The 19,971-nt window shown below is 38.9% G+C and overlaps 1 long non-coding RNA gene across 1 annotated transcript in view; it reads left to right on the top strand.

The window, feature by feature from the left end:
- The first annotated feature begins 2,560 nt into the window (after window positions 1-2,560).
- Window positions 2,561-19,971, top strand: part of LOC102551574 (uncharacterized) — a 57,389-nt gene continuing 39,978 nt past the window's right edge. The window contains exon 1 of the long non-coding RNA XR_005487226.2: window positions 2,561-2,874. This is a non-coding gene — a long non-coding RNA (uncharacterized LOC102551574). The remainder of the gene's footprint in view (window positions 2,875-19,971) is intronic.

Raw genomic sequence — 19,971 nt, 5'->3', positions numbered from 1 at the left:
AACTGAGAACAACTCTGAGGCAATGCTGCTGTGTGCTTGGCAGTCCCAAGAGCACAGTGAACAATAAGAAAAATCAGTTCAGGAAAATTTATTTACAAAATTAAACAGCATATCAAAGAAACACAATAGTAGACACAAGAATGCCACTGGGCTTCAGAAACCTGTGCCAAATCAGATGCAGGGACAGGTGTTACGAGTTCAGTATAAATAAACCCTGATTGATACCCGCATTTCTCCTTGCACATAAGTTCTCTCTCCAGGGAGCAACATCACTGAGAGACCCTGGGCATTTCACCTACTGGCTGCCTCACCCCTAACAACATCTGAGAATCCTAGGTCCACAAAGGCAACTAATTTTCATTGGTCTCCTCATTTTTTCTGCCTAGCAACTTGTTACTGTCACTTAATTCTATTGCACAGGAGTAACCTTGAAATTTCAGCTACTTCTGTGAGTAGTCCAAGACTTACTGGGTATCTTAAGTTCTCATACCCTAGCATTGCCAACTCTGCTTCTAAGGACCTTATAGGCTGAGAGCCTAGGCAGCAGTTTGCTAGGTGGCTGCTTGAGTGGTTCTAAGTATGGTATGAGGACCAGGCAGGATATAGCCAAATTGAAGTGGACATGTTTCCTTCCTTTAAGTTTTCCAGATCAAGGAAGAAGGCAAATGACCTACATTTAAAGAAAGGGTATTATGTGATACACTGGACCAAACACGGATGCTTGGAGTGGACTTTTGCAGGTGGCTGACCATGAAACCTGTGAGGAACTATGTCCAAAGAGAGGTATGCCAGCCGCTCTGGAAAAGAGACGGATGCATTCCAACTGAGTAATTCCAGCAATCTTTTGGGGATTTTGAAAGGGCACATAAATATTACTACTTTTGGAAGAAAGTATAAAACTCCAGAGTGTATCTAGGGAGCCTGGGTAATGTTTTCTATCGAGACTAGGTTTAGGTTTAAGGTTATAAAACAGAAGCAGCAACTGTAGAAATAGTCCTGCAATAGCCCAGAGACTCTGGGAGGCAGACTGTAATTAAGAGGTAACTTAAAGAGTTTCAATCAGAGGTTTGAGGACTAAGGAGGTAATCAGTTGGTCGGAATTCTAAGATCTGGTCATTGGATGTCTGCAAAGTGGGACGGCCTTCTTTCCACCTGACCGCTAGAAAATACTGGGTAACTAAAGTATCTTTTCTTCATATACCTAGACGTTTGAGGAATACCTTTAAAGAAAACTTGCAGTCAATGTCAATGTACACAGGTTAAGGAATCGGAGGAAAGGACAATTTTGTTGATTTTGTGAGTGGTACAGAATTGCTCCCCTTAAGTAACTTAGGGGTCCAGCCCTTAGGTTCCAAATTCTAAATCTCTGCAGGAATGAGAAGGCACGAGATTAAGAAGTGATTCCATAGTCATAGGGGAAGATCTTTAAGGGGAAAGCCTTGCTCCCTGCAATTTGGTATTCTCCTCTCCCTAAAAGCTGGCTTCAGAAGCCACATGACCCTTGAACTTTTTTTTTTTTTTTTTGGTTCTTTTTTTTCGGAGCTGGGGACCGAACCCAGGGCCTTGCGCTTCCTAGGCAAGCGCTCTACCACTGAGCTAAATCCCCAACCCCATGACCCTTGAACTTTGAAGGCAGTAGTTGACTATGACAGTAAATGACTGTGATCATTTAATGTTTTATTATGGGTCCCGGGTCACTCTGGGGAAGGTGGAGTAGGCTTTTAATCCCAGCACACACAGCTTTTGAGTTCTAGGCCAGCCTGGTGGTCTACACTGTGAGTTCCAGGACAATGAGGGTTACATAGTGAGACTCTGTCTCAAAAAACCCTGGTCCCCACTTGCAAAATTCTTAGGTCATGTACTCCATAATAGCAGCTAGAGGTTTAGTGTTTACCATGCACCAGGGGAGTCATTTCGCAAGTTCTCTCTTTTAGTACTAATGATCATCTTGCGACAGATTTTCTTAGTATCCCCCCCCCCCCCCCGCTTTTGCCGGGACATTCAGTTCAGAGTGTTTATCGTGCATGCCCATGATCACACAGGGAGAGAGGTAGAAGCAGACCGTTCTAAGGCAGCCACGCGGTCCCAGTTCGACACGCACTGACCTGTCCTAAAGTCCAGCCTCTTTCTCGCTACTCTCTGAATGTCCTCCTTCACCTCGCCCAACTCGGGCTCACACGCCCCCTTTCCCCAGACATGCTCAGTGACCGAGGGAGAGTTTTCGCCCTACCTCAGGATATTTTTCACGCAACATAGCAACCAAGTGCTCCCGCCCCTAGCACCTCCTCTCCATATTGGTCCAATTCCGGGGGACCGCGAGGATAAGGAGGAGTTTCCAGACCGCCCCGTTACCCCCCAGCGCTCCGCGCTGCTGGTGCGTGCGCACGCGCATTCAGTGAGCACGTGAGCCCCCACCTCCTAACGTGCCGAGGGGGCGGGTACAGGAAGCGGGAAGAGGGGTGGAGGCTGCCGTTGCCATGGCAGTGACGTCAGGCGTCGGGGAACGAACCCGGCCCCTTCCCACACGCGCGCGCGCGCACAGCCAGAGCCATGCACATGCGCGCGCGCACGGCCGCTCTCCTCAGACACACTGGAGGGAAAGGTCAAACTAAAGGCGAGCGAACGGAGAGAACGCAGCGAGCGACCGCCGCGCCGCGCGCCATGACGGACGCGGCCAAGCGGGCTTCCCCGCGGCCGCCGCCCGCGCCCTTCGCCCGCGCGTGCTCGCGACCCCCTCCCCGGCCGCTCTAGGCGCGCGACGGACGCGGGGCGCGCGCGGGCGGGAGGTGGACTCAGCCGGGCGGGCTGGCGACGGGCGGCGGCCTCTCCTCGCGCGTCTCCAGCCTCGCGCGGCCGGTCGGTGGGAGCGGCCAGGTGAGTGCGGCGGGCACTGGGCGCGTGCGGGGCGAGGCGCGGCCTGGGAGGCGCGGCTGACAGGCGCTCGGCCGGCGGGGGGCGGCGCCGCCCCTCGGGCTCCGCAGCGGCTCGGCCCGCGGCCCTGGGGCAGGTGGGCCCCCGGGCGGCCGCAGCCGGGAGTCGCCGAGGCCACGGGAAGGGCTCGGGACACTTCGGAAACTCCGGCCCGCGGCGAGCCTCCCGCCCGTCCGGACCCGCGAAGTGCATTTCCCCGCCAAAGTCGCACGGAGCCAAGACGCGGGACTGAGGGGCGGTAGCTCGGGGCCAGACCGGGTCGGAGACCCACAGACCCCGCCTGTGGGGGACCCGGCACGCCTGCTGGTCGTTGCCTTGCCAGTGCCCAGTGTTTGTTGCTTGTGGTTATTTCAGGACGAATGGTTACCAAAAAGTTACTTGGAAGAGAGGGAACTGCTTGAATTGTCATGAGTTCTTTTCCTGTGTGTGCAGGAAATAGATTAATCTCTCACTCTCGCACGCCGACAACTGATTCTTGCCGGTTGCGCTTTAAAAATAAATGCAAAAGCCCCGAAACACGGTAGCGTTTGTGTGAAGTTTCAGGTGTCAGGCTCCACGTTCACGGGAAGAAAATAGAAGACGCCGGAGTACTTGGTAGGCTCCAGCACCAGCAGCTCTGGGGCTGGTCAGAGCGGAGTTTAGTTTTGGCTGGCAAAGGTTAAGTAATCAGGTTGACCCAGTGCCACCCACCAGTGCACACTTCCCTCAGAGTAACTCCGAACTGTTCCAGCCCAGGTCTTTCGGGACTGTCGGTCGCTAATCCGGAGCTGCATTTCTTCATTGATACATTTGCTTTCTCCTTTTTTAGTTTATCAGGATCATAAGGTGCACATGGATCCTGCCTCCTTATCAGACATTAACGTGAATTGCCCACGTGAACTGCTCTCCACGAAATCACTTTGAGAATACCAGGCACCCACTCGGACCTGGTGTGCCTTTATTTGGAAGTTTGGAAATTTCCAGTGTAGTGTGTTCAGATAGAGATCCCCCCCGCCCCCAGTATAAACCAGTCTAAACAGCCAAACAGCCAGATGTGTTTTAAATTTTAAATCTAATCCAAGAAGACGTCCCAGTTAGTGAAAGATGTAGTGGTTTATAGAGAAGAAACAACCAGAAGGACACCCTTCTGTAAATTTGATGCCAGTTGGAAGACTTAGTAAATCAAGTTTGATTCCCATCCTGAGCATTTTGATATATGAGTACTTTTCCTTATAATTCTGAATATTCAATTGTCGCTTTCAAAAAGTTCTCTCAATGGAGAACACTCACTCTGAAATTGAGTCCCTGTGGCATGGAGCCCAGCACTGGAGGTTCTTGGTGGGGAGGAAGGGAAGGTCAGTAGGAGATCTTGTTCCTTACTCCTGAGCAGTCAGTTTTGTACCTGCTCCTAATCTTTCTTCCACTGGCCATTACGGACAGAGAGCTACATACTATCTTGTAGTTGGGTTATTGCTCGTCACAACCTCAAAACAGTTCCTGTAATATACAAATAATTTTGTTTGTTTGGTTTTTCTGCTTTTTCATAAAGGGAACTGTAGAAATGGGCGATGGCCCTTACTCAGCATAACCCCCTGGTGTGTAGGCTTGTTGACCTTGCTGACATCACAGGAGTCATGTGTTTATGGAACTAAACAGTTCTTGGACATTTTACTCCAGGTGATGAGGACCCATGGGGAAGAAACTTGAGATTATCATGTCTCCATTTTCAGAAGTTATTTTATTGAGTACTATTGTAAACAATGCCAAAAGTAAAGTGATTCATTGACTCTTTATGAAGTACATTTCTGCTTATACTTTAAAATCACTTCATTATTTTTCAAATTTGCTAGTGCTGCTTGCATATTCTACTACACAGGAACACTTGGTTTGGGGCTAACATTTTTTAGAGCTTGCCTGAGGGGAAATAAGGAGAAAAATAGTTATGCTGCAATGAGTTAGAGGGGAATAGGGAAGCAGCAGTTTCCACTTTAAGAAATTGGATATTTTAACGTTTAAGGTGACATAACAGGTAGTTAGTTCAATGAGGATTTTACAGGACAGGATATCTTCAAGTTTGCTTCAATAGTACTTAGTAAATATTGTTTGACTTAGGAAATTTGTTTGTTGGACAATTTAGTAGTAATAGAATTCTGACATCTCTGTGACTTATGAATGTTTCCTTGAATCTGGCTGTCACAGATTATCTGGGGACAAAGTTCAAATCATTGTCCCATATTTTCATGTATCAATTAATGAGTGGAAAATTTGTCATCTGATTTATGCTGTACCATTTAAGGATTATATTGAAACTTAGTTCAAATTGTTTCACATTCAGTCAAGTTTTACCACAGATTTGACAAGAATCCCACCCTAGTTAGTTACTGCTGTCTCAAAAGCACATTGTGGTGGTAAGATTCTCACTAGGAGGTGGTCCTGCAGCAGAGGCCAACAAGCAGTTATACCCAGACATGAGCAAAGTCAAAATATATAGATTTGGTTTAGGTCCACACACAGTAAAAATTGTAACCTTGAAATTTTCCCTGGGTGCACTGTACTCTCTTCAGAACTAGAGGCTAGGTTTTCCTAAGTAATTTTTAAATTTTGAGGGAGTGCATGTCTTTCCTTCTTTTTTCTTTTGTAATTGGTTCCTTGAATTGGTTTATTAGAATTGCAAAAGTCTGGTGCAGTAGCATGGTGATTTTAACTTTTGCTTTGGTTATGTAAAAATATTTTAAAACTAATCTGACAAGAATTTGACTTACAGGTCAGCTTAGACATTATGTTGGGAAAAGAAGCAAGAGGAAGAGTAGCCATAAATGTCTTGGGAGAAACCTAATGCAGATGCATTCTTTACACTGCATGCTTGGCCTGGGTTGTGCTGCCTTCAGCACCCTGCTATCTCAAGAACCCTTATTGAAGGGAACCAAAGGGGAAACTAAGCATAGGCACGTGCTAAAAATAAAAGCGCCCTAGGAGCACTTAAGCATTTTATTTCTGTATGTGCATCAGGAAGTAAATTATTTTACCAAAATTTTGGGATACTGGGCATAGCTTTATTCCTTTTAGCAGATTTGAATACTATAAAGATTGAAGGAGCAGCTTGTATGATACAGAATTGACTATGTGTGTGTGTGTGTGTGTGTGTGTGTGTGTGTGTGTGTGTGTGTTTGTGTGTGTGTGTGTATAATGTATACACACAGAGATTCTTAATTTCTCAGTTGAAAAAATGAGATTAAAATGAAGTTGAAAAATAGGTGGAATTAAAAGAAATGTTTTCCTTTTTTTAATCTCAAGGGACTATCTTAAAGGATAACTAATTTCAGAGCATGATGTAAAATATTACATGGGATTTATGATTAGTGAGAGCATTTCTTTTTAGATATAGGCAAATAAAGTAAAAATATTACTTCATTTTAAAAGTGTCTGTGCCAGGATGTGTAAGAATAGCAGTAATAATTAGAAATTTTAATTGGAAATTAAGATTGATTTATAGTCTCAATTGAATCATTTAATTCAGTGTCACTTTTTAAATGTCACACAATTTTTCAGTTTCCCAGTGTTGTTTTCTGGAAAATGTAATCAAAGGTTCAAAACAACGAATGTGAATTCACGTTGAATAACACTTGCTAAGCATAAGATGTTTCAATCAAACCTGTGGGGCTAAACTACTATGTGGAAATTTTTAATTTATTATAACCTATAGAAATCTTAACAGTTAAGAGGTATTACCATGAGTATTGTGCAAATTGTGTTTTCTTTCTCCTAACATCTTTCTTTCACTATTAAATATTTATGTTTCCAAACTCCACTCATCAAGTTATCATGTTTATAAGAACAGTAGTAAGTTCATTTGAAAAGAGAAACTGTCCTTTTTATTTTCTCCCAGCCATTTCTTCTGGAAAATGGTTTCAAATTTAAGTATTAATATAGTTTATTCAGAAGATAATATATAAGATAGTTATATAAACTAGGGGAAAATACAAATTTATATTCAGATAAATTTTGTCTATGAACTTTTCAAAGGACTCCTAAAATCATGAGCTTAAGGAGATAGAAGTTTTTCTCTAAAACCTAATTGAATATTTAGATTAGTATGTGAAACTGGTATCACTTTGTTTTTACTTTACATGTGAGGAATGCTTATATTTTGATTCTATGTTACTATTTTCAAAATATGCTTTTAGTTTGAATCATAAACAGAAACGTCTCTAAAAGAACACATTATTTTGTTTTAATGATTATGTTAGTCCTCAGACCTATTTTTGAAAGAAGTGGAGAAGAGTAATCTATTAACCTGACTAAAACAGCTAATTCATTGGAACATGTGAGGTGAATTCTTTTTATTATAATACAGTTATCTTTATTTCAAATAATTTTATGAAATTATTATAATAAAATATTAATGAAAAAAGGTTTAAATATTTTAGATAACGTTTCTGATTAAGGGTTTATGTGTGATATGTAAATTCAGATATTTGAATAATACTTGCTAGACTTCCAAATCATAAAATGTTTAATAAAACCTGTATGACAGTCTACTATACAGGATTTTGTAATTTATAATCATAGAAAAGGAACAGTTTACAAATTATATTGTGGAATAATATTGTGTTGATCAAAAGATGTACTGAAGGATTTAATTTATGCATTGGGCATTTCTTGTCTCCTTTCAGTAGCTGTGATAGAAGCTATTGGTGACATAATCTGAAATAATTGCTTTATAAATATTTTATCTAGAGGAAAAAATTCTACCTGTAAGTTTGATTTGTAATTCTTAGTATATGTTAAATGTTTCTTTTTAATGTTTGGTTTTAGCCTGTTTAGAAGTAGGTGCTCTGGGCTGGAGAGATGGCTCAGTGGTTAAGAGCACTGACTGCTCTTCCAGAGGTCCTAAGTTCAAATCCCAGCAACTACATGGTGCCTCACAACCATCTGTAATGAGATCTGATGCCCTCTTCTGGTGTGTCTGAAGACAGCTACAGTGTACTTACATATAATAAATAAATAAATCTTTAAAAAAAAAAAGGAAATAGGAGATCCTTTAAAAAAAAGATGTGGACTGTTTGCTTACGTTCTCCACAAATGTTAGTTAGTACTAGGCATATGAGAGGTCAAGAGAGAAGAAAACATTGGTAGGGACTACATTAGATTGTCCCATTGAGTGTGACTATTTTGATATAAAATATTAAATGAGTCAGTATATATAAAGAAAGCCTAGAGCTTTCTTTACTATAGAGCAAATATTGGTGAATTGTTAGAAATAGGTTATCTTCAGTTACTTTTCAGTGTTATCGATGGAATGTGGAGGTTATGAGAAACACTTTATGTCAGTGACTGATGGGTGAAAGAGTAAGTTCTTAAGCATTTATATCTTAAGATATAAAATCATGTTTAAAAACTCAAATTAACTAATCTTGAAAAACAACTTAGCACCAGTTATGATATTCTCTGTAGTCCAGCACTGTAGCAGTTTTGTGACTGTAAGAATACTGGTGTTTACCCAACTATGAGCTCTGATTTTGAGTTTAGAAACTGTCATCACTTAAATTATAAAATTAACTCAAGTGAAAAAAGTAATAATAAAAGCATAAGATTAACCTTTTATTTTCTTTTTGTTTATTATAAATTTTTGTCATTAATCTTAAAGATATAATATTTCATGTTCTGTATATATTTCATTCTGTCATTAATGAAAAATGACTAGAATGAATCTTGATACCTAACAAGTTAAAACTTCATGAGAGGCGTGAAGAGACCTAGGTATTTGTACTGCTCTCTCTTGTTTTTGTCTTCTAGAATTGTTTTTACTCTGTACTCTATAGTACATTCTTCAGTCCCCTTTTTTAAAAATGTTTATTTATTTTATGTATGTGAGTACACTGTCGCTGTCTTCAGAACAGGGCATGGGATCCCATTACAAATGATTGTGAGCCACCATGTGGTTTCTGGAAATTGAACTCAGGACCTCTGAAAGAACAGTCAGTGCTCTTAACCACTGAGCCATCCCTCCAGCCCCCATTCTCCAGTCTTAACAACTGCATTCCTATTTTGATTAGTTTTAAGTATTAAAGTTTGCATGAGATTTTATTTGAAAGTTGTATTCTGATTCTAGAAATGATAACCATTGCTGTTCCCAAGTTTGATCTTACCACTCTCCTGTTATACAGCCTTGTAATGTGGCTTTATTTCTTATTGTTCACTTATTGTTCACTGCTAATAAGACTTTTCTTGGGGGCTGGAGGGATGGCTCAGTGGTTAAAAGCACTGACTACTCTTCCAGAGGTCCTGAGTTCAATTCTCAGCCAACCACATGGTGGCTCACAACCATCTGTAATGGGGATCTGGCACCCTCTTCTGGTGTGTCTGAAGACAGCTACAGTGTGATTACATGAAATGAATAAAGACTCCTTTATCTAGCTCCTGTTTCATTTTTCATCTCTTAATTACTCTCATTTCCTTTTCATGTAAACTCTGAATTCTAGTGCTGTGTAAATTGTTTTCTGCTCTCTGACTGGAAAAAGGTACTTCTACCTTTGCATGTTGAATAGCCACCATTCACAGTTAGCTAGACTATTTGATCCTTTAGAACCTTGGTGATATTTCCAGGAAAATGTTCCATACATTATTTTATAACTATGACCTCTTTGACATCTTAAGAGCAGAGACCATCCAGTTTACCTTATTTCTATACTACTTGGTGTTCATTCAGTATTCAGATATCTACTGAATATTCAGAATTTGAGAGACAGCAGAATTGCTTTAATGTAAAGTCGTATGAATAAAACATCCCATACATTGAGTCTGTGGAAAGGAACTAGCAAGTGTTGGGCATTATGCTAAACATTAAAAAAGATGACACTTAGGAGGACTTACGAAGAATAATAAAACTTAGAGGTACATTGTGAGGGGAAATAGATTAGGTGCTAGAGCTTTCTGAGATGGCCTAGATTCAGGCGTCTGATCCTAATGCTATTGTGAAAGCACTTTAATAATTCTATACCATTTTGGCTGCCTATAAAGTAGTTCTTCATAAGTGATTAAAGTTAACAGACTCAAAAGGGAATTCAAGTGTCAAGGTATATAATATCCACACTCATAAAGGTTAAAAAGGGGCCTGAAGCTATCCATCTAAATTCAAATTTCCCCCTGCCTGTCATTAGCTATGTGATATGACAAACTATTTGACCATTCTGTGCCTTCTTTTTCTCACTTGTAAAATGAAGATAAGAATATTGTGAAGAATGTGTATGAACTAATGCGTGTTAAGCACTTAGAATATGTGACATAAAGAATACTCCATACAAGGTATAATTTTAAAGAAGTACCCAATCTAAGGTTTTACATTCCTCAGTTTTTCACCATCAGCTGCAGTCTGAAAATATTAAATTGAAAATTTCAGAAATAGTACATAGGTTTTCATGCCATTCTGTAGCATGATAAAAATCTTACACTGTCCCAAGAAGGGTGTGACTCATCCTTTCATACAGGCAATGTATTTGTGTTGTATCTGCTACCTACTACAGTGCAGGCTGTCTAATCACCTATCCAGTATCGCAGTGCATTTAGCCAGGCACTATCACTTACTCCATATTGTTTTGTAGTCATTGTGTGATTTCCTATCACATGGTAAGAAAAGTACAGTGCAAGATTTATGTGAGACTACCTTCACAAATTTTATTACAGAATGTCACTATAGTTATATCTTACTAGTCCTTATCTTTAATCTTCGCTGTCCCTAATCTGTTAACATTACCATCAGTATGTATTCATAGGGGATAACATAGTATATGTAAGATTCAGTATTTTCTTATGCAGGTATCCATCTACTCAGAGTATTGGGACATACTCTTGGAAAATAAGATGTATGTATGAAGGGGATACACTACTATTGTTACCCTGTCTTTAAACAGACCCTTGTTTTAGCATATCCATAGCATAGCTCTTCACTGACTCATTTCTCCCCTCCTTAGTGGACTAGAGACTATTTTGTTAAATGGAGTGGCCTGGGAGATTTGAAACTATGTTGCCCTGGTTTCTGTATCCTGACCTATATAATTCTTCATAGAACCCATAGAAAAGATGAGATAAAGTAGTTAGTCTAGGAATCTGATGACAAGTTGTTTTGTTAACTAAATTTTTTTCTTATATTTTGATCAATCATAATTCTCCTCTCCCTCAATTCCTCTCAGATCTTACCACCTCCCTACCTAGCCTCATGTTCTTTTTCTTTCTTATTCTCAAAGCAAAAGGAAAAAAAAAATTAAAACAGACAAACTCAAAGAAAGTTAATAAAGAATACCAAAATAAAGTGCACCAAAACAAAACAACCAAAACCATGGAAACATTTTGTGTTGTTCAACTACTGCTAGGCATGAGGAGTTTTATCAGTGTCATGTGATTGACATATCCTGTGGTACTTGTTGGGAAGCTGACCCAGCAGGTGTCAATTGCATTTTGTCCACTTCCCCTTCTCAGTTCTGGGATTTTGCACTGACAAGTTCTTAAACAGGCCTGAGTGTATACCATCTAAGTCCTAAACTTTCATAGTACTTAGTAGAGAGCAAATGATAAGTATTTAGCTTTTCAAATTTTTCTTGGCTTGTCTTGGCTTGTATTTGTTCCAGAGAAAATATAAACATACTCAGTTAATAAATGAGTAAACTGGGTTTTGGAACAACAAAACTTTTTTTATTTATACCTGCAGAGAGAAAAAATGATAGGGCTTTAATAATTTATCAAGACTGCCTTCTATGATATCCTGATAAATATTTACATTTTGGATATAAACTAAAAACAGTGTTTAGCATTTTTTTTTTTTTTTTGTGGTAGCTGTGTTGAAAATAGACTGGGATGCAAAGGTACACCAGGTCTTTACGCATTGTTGATGACCTACCAGGGATTCTAGTATATAGAACATAAAAAGGAGTTTACATGCTGAGAATAAGACTAGAAAGTGCTAGAATTTGAATAATATAAAAACACAAAAACATCAGCGAATGATAACTTTTTAATGACAGTGGAATGCTGTGTAATAGTTATCACAAAAGTTTTTAATGCATATGCAAATTGGTCACTAAATTAATATTGTCTTCTAGTTTGAATACATTATGAACGTCAGTACTTTTTTCTCAGTGGCCATTTCGAACCTGTTTTGTCAGTCATTAGATTATAGTAAGGGAAAAAACAATTGTAGAATAAATGCAATTTTGACTAAGCCCATTTCCTCTGTAAAAGACACTGAGTTTGTGTTTAATGTTATCTATCCTTAAATTTTCATGTCACTTCTATAGCATGCCTGTGCATGTGTGTAAAGCCAGACATTTTGTGATTACTTTTTAAGCCCAGTTTTTTTTTTTTTTTTCTTTTCTTTTTTTCGGAGCTGGGGACCAAACCCAGGGCCTTGCTAGGGCCTTGCTCTTGCTAGGCAAGCGCTCTACCACTGAGCTAAATCCCCAACCCCTTTAAGCCCAGTTTTTACTCCTTGCTGCTGCTGTTCTTGTTTGTGTTTATTTGGAAAAGACCCACACCATTGAGAAATTGTGCAGTACATCAAGTGTTTGGTTACATAGGAAAGTAACTTAGGTTTATGTGATCCAACCTGGGTTTAGTCTCCTAAGTAGCAATTCTGTGTCTTCATCTATCTTCCTTTTAGGTTTCTCAGTGTTAATCCTTGCATCTCATTGAGAACTGATTCCCTTCTAGCTTTCACTTACGCATTAACAAAGTAGAACTATGTGTTTGAAGCTTACTCTTATATACAATAAATTTTAAAGAGTATTTGAAGATGATTAATATGTCCTAATTGAGTCTTTTTTTTTCCCAAACTAAGTTGGAGATACCCTAATTCTCAAGCTGCATGGACATAACATGACATAGTTTACAGACTTTCTCCCATCCATATTTCTGAACTCATAACAAAGTCTTTGTTACTGAACCTCTTAAAATATAGAGGCCAAAACTGAACTGACTACTTTAGATGTGGTATGACTTATCACAGAATACAATGGAGCTATTATCTGGTTCTTGTACTTGTATGAATGCAGTTTGAAATTTGCATTACATTTTTGGCAGCAGTATTACCCTTTGATCATACTGAGCTTATGGTCAACTGAAACATTGCCTCTTTGTCATGTGAGCTACTTTAATCTAATATTTTTCTATTTTATTTGTCAGTTAATCCTTTGAAAGTATAGGATATTTTTATAGATCCTTGTTATAAATGTCTAACCATATTTATCTTTATCAACCTTCCTCAGATTTGACTAAAGGTATCAACTGTCTTTCTAAAAATCAGCACATTGTCTATGGCACTTTTTCACATGTTGGTTTGCTTTTGTAATTTAATAAAATCAGAAGAGAAAAATTACTTTCTATTAGGTCAGTCTTTGGTAGTTACAATACATTATCATAGTCTGTTTGATTGTAGGTCTCAGTCTCCTCTCATCTCTGATCACTCATCCAGTATAAATTTAGTTCAGCCATAAAATGGGGTAGGCACTGGAAAGTCTGGTGTCTTGGGAGTACACCCTTATTGCCCTTATTGTGGTGTTTGTGGCCACATTCAAGCATATGTTTTCTAGCTTGTGGCTCTGCCAGTGGCCCTTACCCACTGTCATGGAACCATCATGCCTTTGGACATTGAGTGTTGGAAAAGAGCAAAAGCTAGTCCTTAACAGACAAGTTATGCTAGAACCCTTAATTTTTGTGTTCAAAGGTACCATGATTTTTGGAGTCATTTTTTGCTGTAGTATGATAGAGCATGAATAGTGTGGTAGTGATATCATTTAAGGTGCAAGAGGATCATAAGTAAGACTCAGGGTCCAAAAACAACTAACAGTTTTAGAAGATGCCTTCAGTTCCCATGGGTTGTTGGTAATTAAGGAAAAGGAGTACATATTATGAAAAAGTCTTTGAATTAGAGGACCTTCTTCACTGCAGCCTTGCTTCAGGTATCAGTAACTGAATGTTTTGAAGTCTGGGTCTATAGTCAGCACTGTCAGAACCTCTTATAACCTGAAAATCATTAAATATGTTTCCATGCCCTCATTCAAAACAAGTTTTAAAAGCAATTTTGATTTTTAATATTTTTAATTTTATTTTTTGCCATGTGTGTTTTGCCTGTGTGTGTGTGTATGTGTGTATGTGTGTGTGTGTGTGTGTGTGTGTGTGTGTGCGCGCGCGCGCGCGCGCCATGTGCATGCAATACCTGTAGAGGCCAGAGAGGACATGGGGTATCCTGTCATTAGAGTTACAGACAATTGTAAAATACATTTTGGTTGCTAGGAATCAAACCCTGGTCCTCTGGGAGAACAGCAAGTACTCTTAACTGCTGAGCTATCTCTCTAGCCCATCAGAACAAGTATTTAACAGGGTGTACTAATCCAAATGATTATCAGAAGCCTCCATCATAAACCTGATGGTCAGAATTCAGTAAATAAAGTTGTAATCTGTCCAGTTGAACTGTTTGTGCAAGATGTCTACAAAATATGAAGTCCTGATGTATACATTATACTCTTGATATTCAAATTTTCCATTTTGTTGATTCATACCTTATTTTGCATTTTATTTTTCAAAAAATAAACTAGGTTGGAATTCTGTAAAGAAACTCCTCCTTGAGAAGTAAGGAAGAAAATAGTTACCTAGAGTTTAAAAGACATTGTTTTTGTTTGGGTTTTGTGAGCGGGAGGGGTGGTTTTTGTTTGTTTCATTTGGTGGGGTGGTTGAGACAAAGTCTCAAGGTCTGACTATGTAACCTTGGCTGATCTGGAACTTGCTCTGTAGACTAGACTGAACTTGAACTGGTAGAGATTGACTTGTCTGCCCACTGAGTATGGGTATTGTGAGATTAAAGATGTTTGCCACTACTACAACCCCCAGCTTTCTTTTTTTTAAAGAGAGTTTTTAAAAAAGTCTTTGAAACAATGACATGAAATTTTGTGTTACTATACATTGTCCTAGCTTCTAACATTCACTACATTATCAAAAGGAATCATAACCACCTTGGGAGGCTACCTGTCAAAGAGTGAGCCTAAAACCACACAAGGACATGGAGAGCTCAGTTGTTAAAGGACAGGGCAGTCAGGAATGGAAAGAAACTAGAAAGCCTAAGACCAGCGGAAATAAAATACCAAGAGGGGCTGGAGAGATGGCTCAGTGGTTAAGAGCACTGGCTGTTCAAATCCCAGCAACCACATGGTGGTTTACAACCATTTGTAATGAGAGCTGATGCCCTTTTCTGGTGTGTCTGAAGATAGCTACAGTGTACTTACATATAATAAATAAATAAATCTTTAAAAAAAATCAAGAAGAGCTAGTTCCTTCATAGGCAAGTTGTGTTTTACTTTAATCTGGAAATTAACAGCACTTCTTTTTCATTTCTTGGAAACGATCAAATCTGCACATATCATTAGTGTCTCACAAAATTTTTTCTGATCTTCATGGAGTATGAATGAGATGTCCCTTTTATGCTTAAGCAGACACTTGGTCCATAGTTGATAATGATGTTAGGGAGGTTTATATGTGGCCTTGGCCTTGGGGAAGGAACTATACACTGGGAGCAGACTTTACGGTTTAAAAACCTCCTGCTGTCCTCAGTTCATTCTCACTGTCTTTTTTGCTGTTGCTTGCCTTCTGTGATAGTAATGGACTCTTTACCCTCTGGAACCTTAAGCTCAAATAAGCCCTATCTTGTAAAAGATGCTTTGGTTGTGGGTTTTTCTTTTCTTTTCTTTTTTTTTTCTTTTTTTTAAATGTGAGTACACTGTCTTTAGACACACCAGAAGAGGGCATCAGACCCCATTATAGATGGTTGTGAGCCATCATCTGGTTGCTGGGAATTGAACTCAACCTCTGGAAGAGCAGTCAGTGCTCTTAACCACTGAGCCATCTCTCCAGCCCGGTTGTGGTGTTTTTTGATAGTAATAGAAAAGTAATTCAATCCATAACTGTGATCTAAAAAAAATCATTTTTATAGTCTTTCTATCTTGGGCTTCATTTTTGTTTGCTTTTTTCTTAATTTTTCTATTTTTTTTTTTCTTTTCATTTTTTCAGAGCTGGGGACCGAACCCAGGGCCTTGCACTTGCTAGGCAAGCGCACTACCACTGAGGTAAATTCCGAACTCCTTAATTTTTCTATTTTATCTCTTCATATTTATCTTTCCACATTTAAAGACTGTGTTTAAAAAGACTGACTCAAAAGTGAGAAACAGTTCTGTAAGTCATCTGCTAATAAACAAGTCCAACGAACCTGACCTGGCCTTTGTTCTTCTTTTTGCATAGTAAGTAATTTGATTTTCTTAATGTTTGTGGCCAGTTTGGGTTGTTTTTGTTTTGTCTTTCTTCTTGTACTATTGTTTGTTGGTTTTGTTGTAAAATAGGGTCTCACTCCTTAGCCTGGGCTGTTTTTGAACTCATTCTGTACCCGAGGTGTCCTCAACAGCAGTCTATTCACTTAGCTTCCAGAATGCTGAGATTACCTACAGGAGCCACCACACATCTTAGGTCTGTTTTTCTTTAATCAAGTTTATTAGCATTTAAACATTATAAAATAAGCTGCATGAATTGAAAAGTATAACATTTGATATGCGTTGACATGTTAAACCCATGAAACCACCGTCAGAATCAAGATGCTAAACCTGTCCCTCCCCCACATTTTCTAGTCCTCATTTAAATCCTTGCCTATTTTCTAGGCAACCATTTTTTGTTTTCTTTCGCTTTGCATTTATTTGTATGTCTTGGCATAAGGTATACACACTTCTCTTGCACTAGACAATTTTGAGATTTATTCATGCTGTATTTCTTCATGTATCAATGGTTGCTCCTGTATTACTAAGTAGAGTTCTGTTGTGGATATAGTAATAGTTTGTGTATTCAGTCACCTGCTGAGACTGTGGGTTTTCTAATTGTTGACTTTGAGAAGTAGGCTTATGTGAGTGAGCATCTATGAATGTGTTTTTATATGAGCATTTCCTTTGGAGTAAAATGGCTAACTCAATTGATAAATAGAAGTTTAACATGAATATTTAGTGTCTTCATATTTATTTTCTATATCTTTTATGATACATCTGTTTGAATCGTTTATCTATGTTTTTTAAACTGGATTGTTCCCTTAAGTTTTAAAGATTATTCATGTGTTCTAATTATTCATTAGATCTCAAACTTACAGATATTTTTGTTAGTCTGTCCTTTATCTCTTCATACTCATTCTCCCCACTTCCTTCAACTTTGTGTATATGTGCATGCCCATACACACACACACACACACACACACACACACACACACACACACACACACACAGTAACATATACACTGGTGACTTCAGATGCCAGAAGTGGTACTGTCTCTTGAAGAGTTCATAAATCTATGATTAGGTGGATTATGCTTTTAGTGTTATATCCACTTTTTTTTTTTTTTGTTCTAGTACAAGATAGTAAGTTCTAGGCTTGTATGTAGGTCAGTAATACATTTGGGGTAAATTTTATATATATAAAATGACATAAAGTACCATTTGTCATTTGTTGGAAATCATTCTTGTTTACATTAAATTGCCTTTACACATTTGTCAACAATCCATTGTCTATGTATATAACATATAGTATATATTTAGTTCTGTTTTCAAATTCTGTTCTGTCCAGTTGAGGTATTTGTTTTGATTCCTGTACTGTGTGGTTGTGGAATATTAGTGTTAAATGTAAATATAATGAGTGTTGGCATCCTAAAATGTTAGTTCTTTAGTACTTTTTCCAAACTTTTCTTGCTAGTCTGGATTCTTTACATTTGATGAATTTTAGAATGAGTTGTGAAGTTTTTTGTTTTGTTATCGTTTTGCTTACTGAGGAGTGAGGCATGGAAACTCATGCCTATAATACCACTGCTAGGGAGACTTAAGGTAGAGGAGCAGTAGTTGGAGGCTAGCCTGGGCTACATAGCAAATTCTAAACAAGATTGAAGTGAAACTCTGTTTTAGTGGGAGAATAAAAAGCCTATTTAGATTTAGAGTAGGATTCAACCAGCTCTCTAGATGACTTTGAAAGGAATCAACATCTTAAACATAATGAGCCTTCTGACTCATAAACATGGTGTAGCACTCTATTCTTTTTTTCCCCTCTATCTTTATCAACTTGGGTATTTCTTATTTACATTTCAATTGTTATTCCCTTTCCTGGTTTCTGGGCCAACATCCCCCTAACCTTTCCCCCTCCCCTCTCTATGGGTATTCTCCTCCCCATCCTCCCCCCATTACCACCCTTCCCCCAACAGTCACATTCACTGGGGCTTCATCCTTGGCAGGACCAAGGTCTTCCCCTTCCACTGGTGCTCTCACTAGGCTATTCATTGCTACCTATGAGGTTGGAACCCAGGGTCAGTCCATGTATAGTCTTTGGGTAGTGGCTTAGTCCCTGGAAGCTCTGGTTGTTTGGCATTGTTGTTCATATGGGGTCTCAAGCCCCTTCAAGCTCTTTCAGTCCTTTCTCTGATTCCTTCAATGGGGGTCCTATTCTCAGTCCAGTGGTTTGCTGCTGGCATTTGCCTATGTATTTGCTGTATTCTGGCTGTGTCTCTCAGGAGAGATCTACATCCGGTTCCTGTCAGCCCGCACTTCTTTGCTTCATCCATCTTATCAAGTTTGGTGGCTGTATGTGTATGGGCCACATGTGGGGCAGGCTCTGAATGGGTGTTCCTTCTGCCTCTGTTCTAAACTTTGCCTCCCTATTCCCTGCCAAGGGTATTCTTGTTCCCCTTTTAAAGAATGAGTGAAGCATTCGCATTTTGGTCATCCTTCTTGAGTTTCCTGTGTTCTGACTCTATTCTTAATTACCTTAATTTTTTCTTAGCTCTTTTCAGTATTCTCTTTTCATCCTGTATATATGAGGATTATACTCTTTGTTATTCTTAAAAAACATAAGACTTGTTTTTTAAAAGAGCTAGATGTCATTTAACTTGTCTTTTTCCTTGCTTATTGGAACTGTCTGACAGAAATGACAAGTTTATTGTTTTAAGAATCAAGGCTTGTTTGAGTCATTTTTCCTGTTATTGTTTTTTAAAAGTAAGATTATGATAATATTTAGTCTACAAATTTACAATATAGATAACTTGGAACCTGAAGCTTAGATACTTGGCTGAATTGATATGCTATTACCTAAAAGGGAAATATTGAAAAATGTAAAAAAAGTAAGTTCATATTTTAAGTATCACCTTTATTCTGTTCCTTTCCTTTAATTAAGTCACATAAATAATTTCAAGTGCCAGTTTCTTGTCTGTAAAGTAAAATAATACCCATTTTATGGAGTCACATTAAAGCAGATTGTACCATATTTTATGAGGAGCCTAGAATAATTATATGGATCCAGTTCCTATTTTGTTTGTTGTTTCCGACAACAAATCCTTTACACTGTGTGCCTATTACTTTCCCAGATCATGAGATCATGGGAGTCAAAAACATCAGACAAGCATCTTTCATGAAGCTTTTATGCTAGCACACTATGACAGAGTCATACAGAAAACATGGGATGAAGCAAACTACATTGTTTTAGAATTGAAGGCGGAGCTGTGGGAAAGGATGATCAGGGTGGGAGCCCACTTGAGTGTGTGTCATTAGGGCAGAGAGAAGGTAAGATGTGAGTAGAAACCTCAATATTTGAAGGAGTCTTGCATGGCAACTGGTATGGAATGCTCACTTTAGAGTAGGGAAACTAAGCAAACTGAAAGAATTTTAAAAAGCAGAGTTTCTTAGTCAGAGGCATCACTTGAGGACAGGATTGCATTTTTAATGCTGAGGAAATGGAAATGCCATGATCAGTAGATTTACTGTGCATTGCCAGGGACCTTTGGAAATGGGAACCAGCAGTAAGACATCAGCAAGCTCATAGAATTTAGAAGCGTGAATTGCTAGTAGTCTAGGAAGCATTAGAGCAGTGGTTCTGTGGGTCATGACACCTTTGGAGTTGAACAACCCTTTCACAGGGGTCACACATCAGATATCCTGAATATCAGATATTTATTTATATTATGTTTGTAGCAGTAGCAAAATTAGAGTTAATGAAGTAGCAATGAAGATAATT

Source organism: Rattus norvegicus, chromosome 7 (genome assembly GCF_036323735.1).
Source record: "Rattus norvegicus strain BN/NHsdMcwi chromosome 7, GRCr8, whole genome shotgun sequence".
NCBI lineage: Eukaryota > Metazoa > Chordata > Mammalia > Rodentia > Muridae > Rattus > Rattus norvegicus.
Note: the sequence above shows the minus strand (reverse complement) of the source record. Positions and strands in the feature narration are given on the sequence as shown.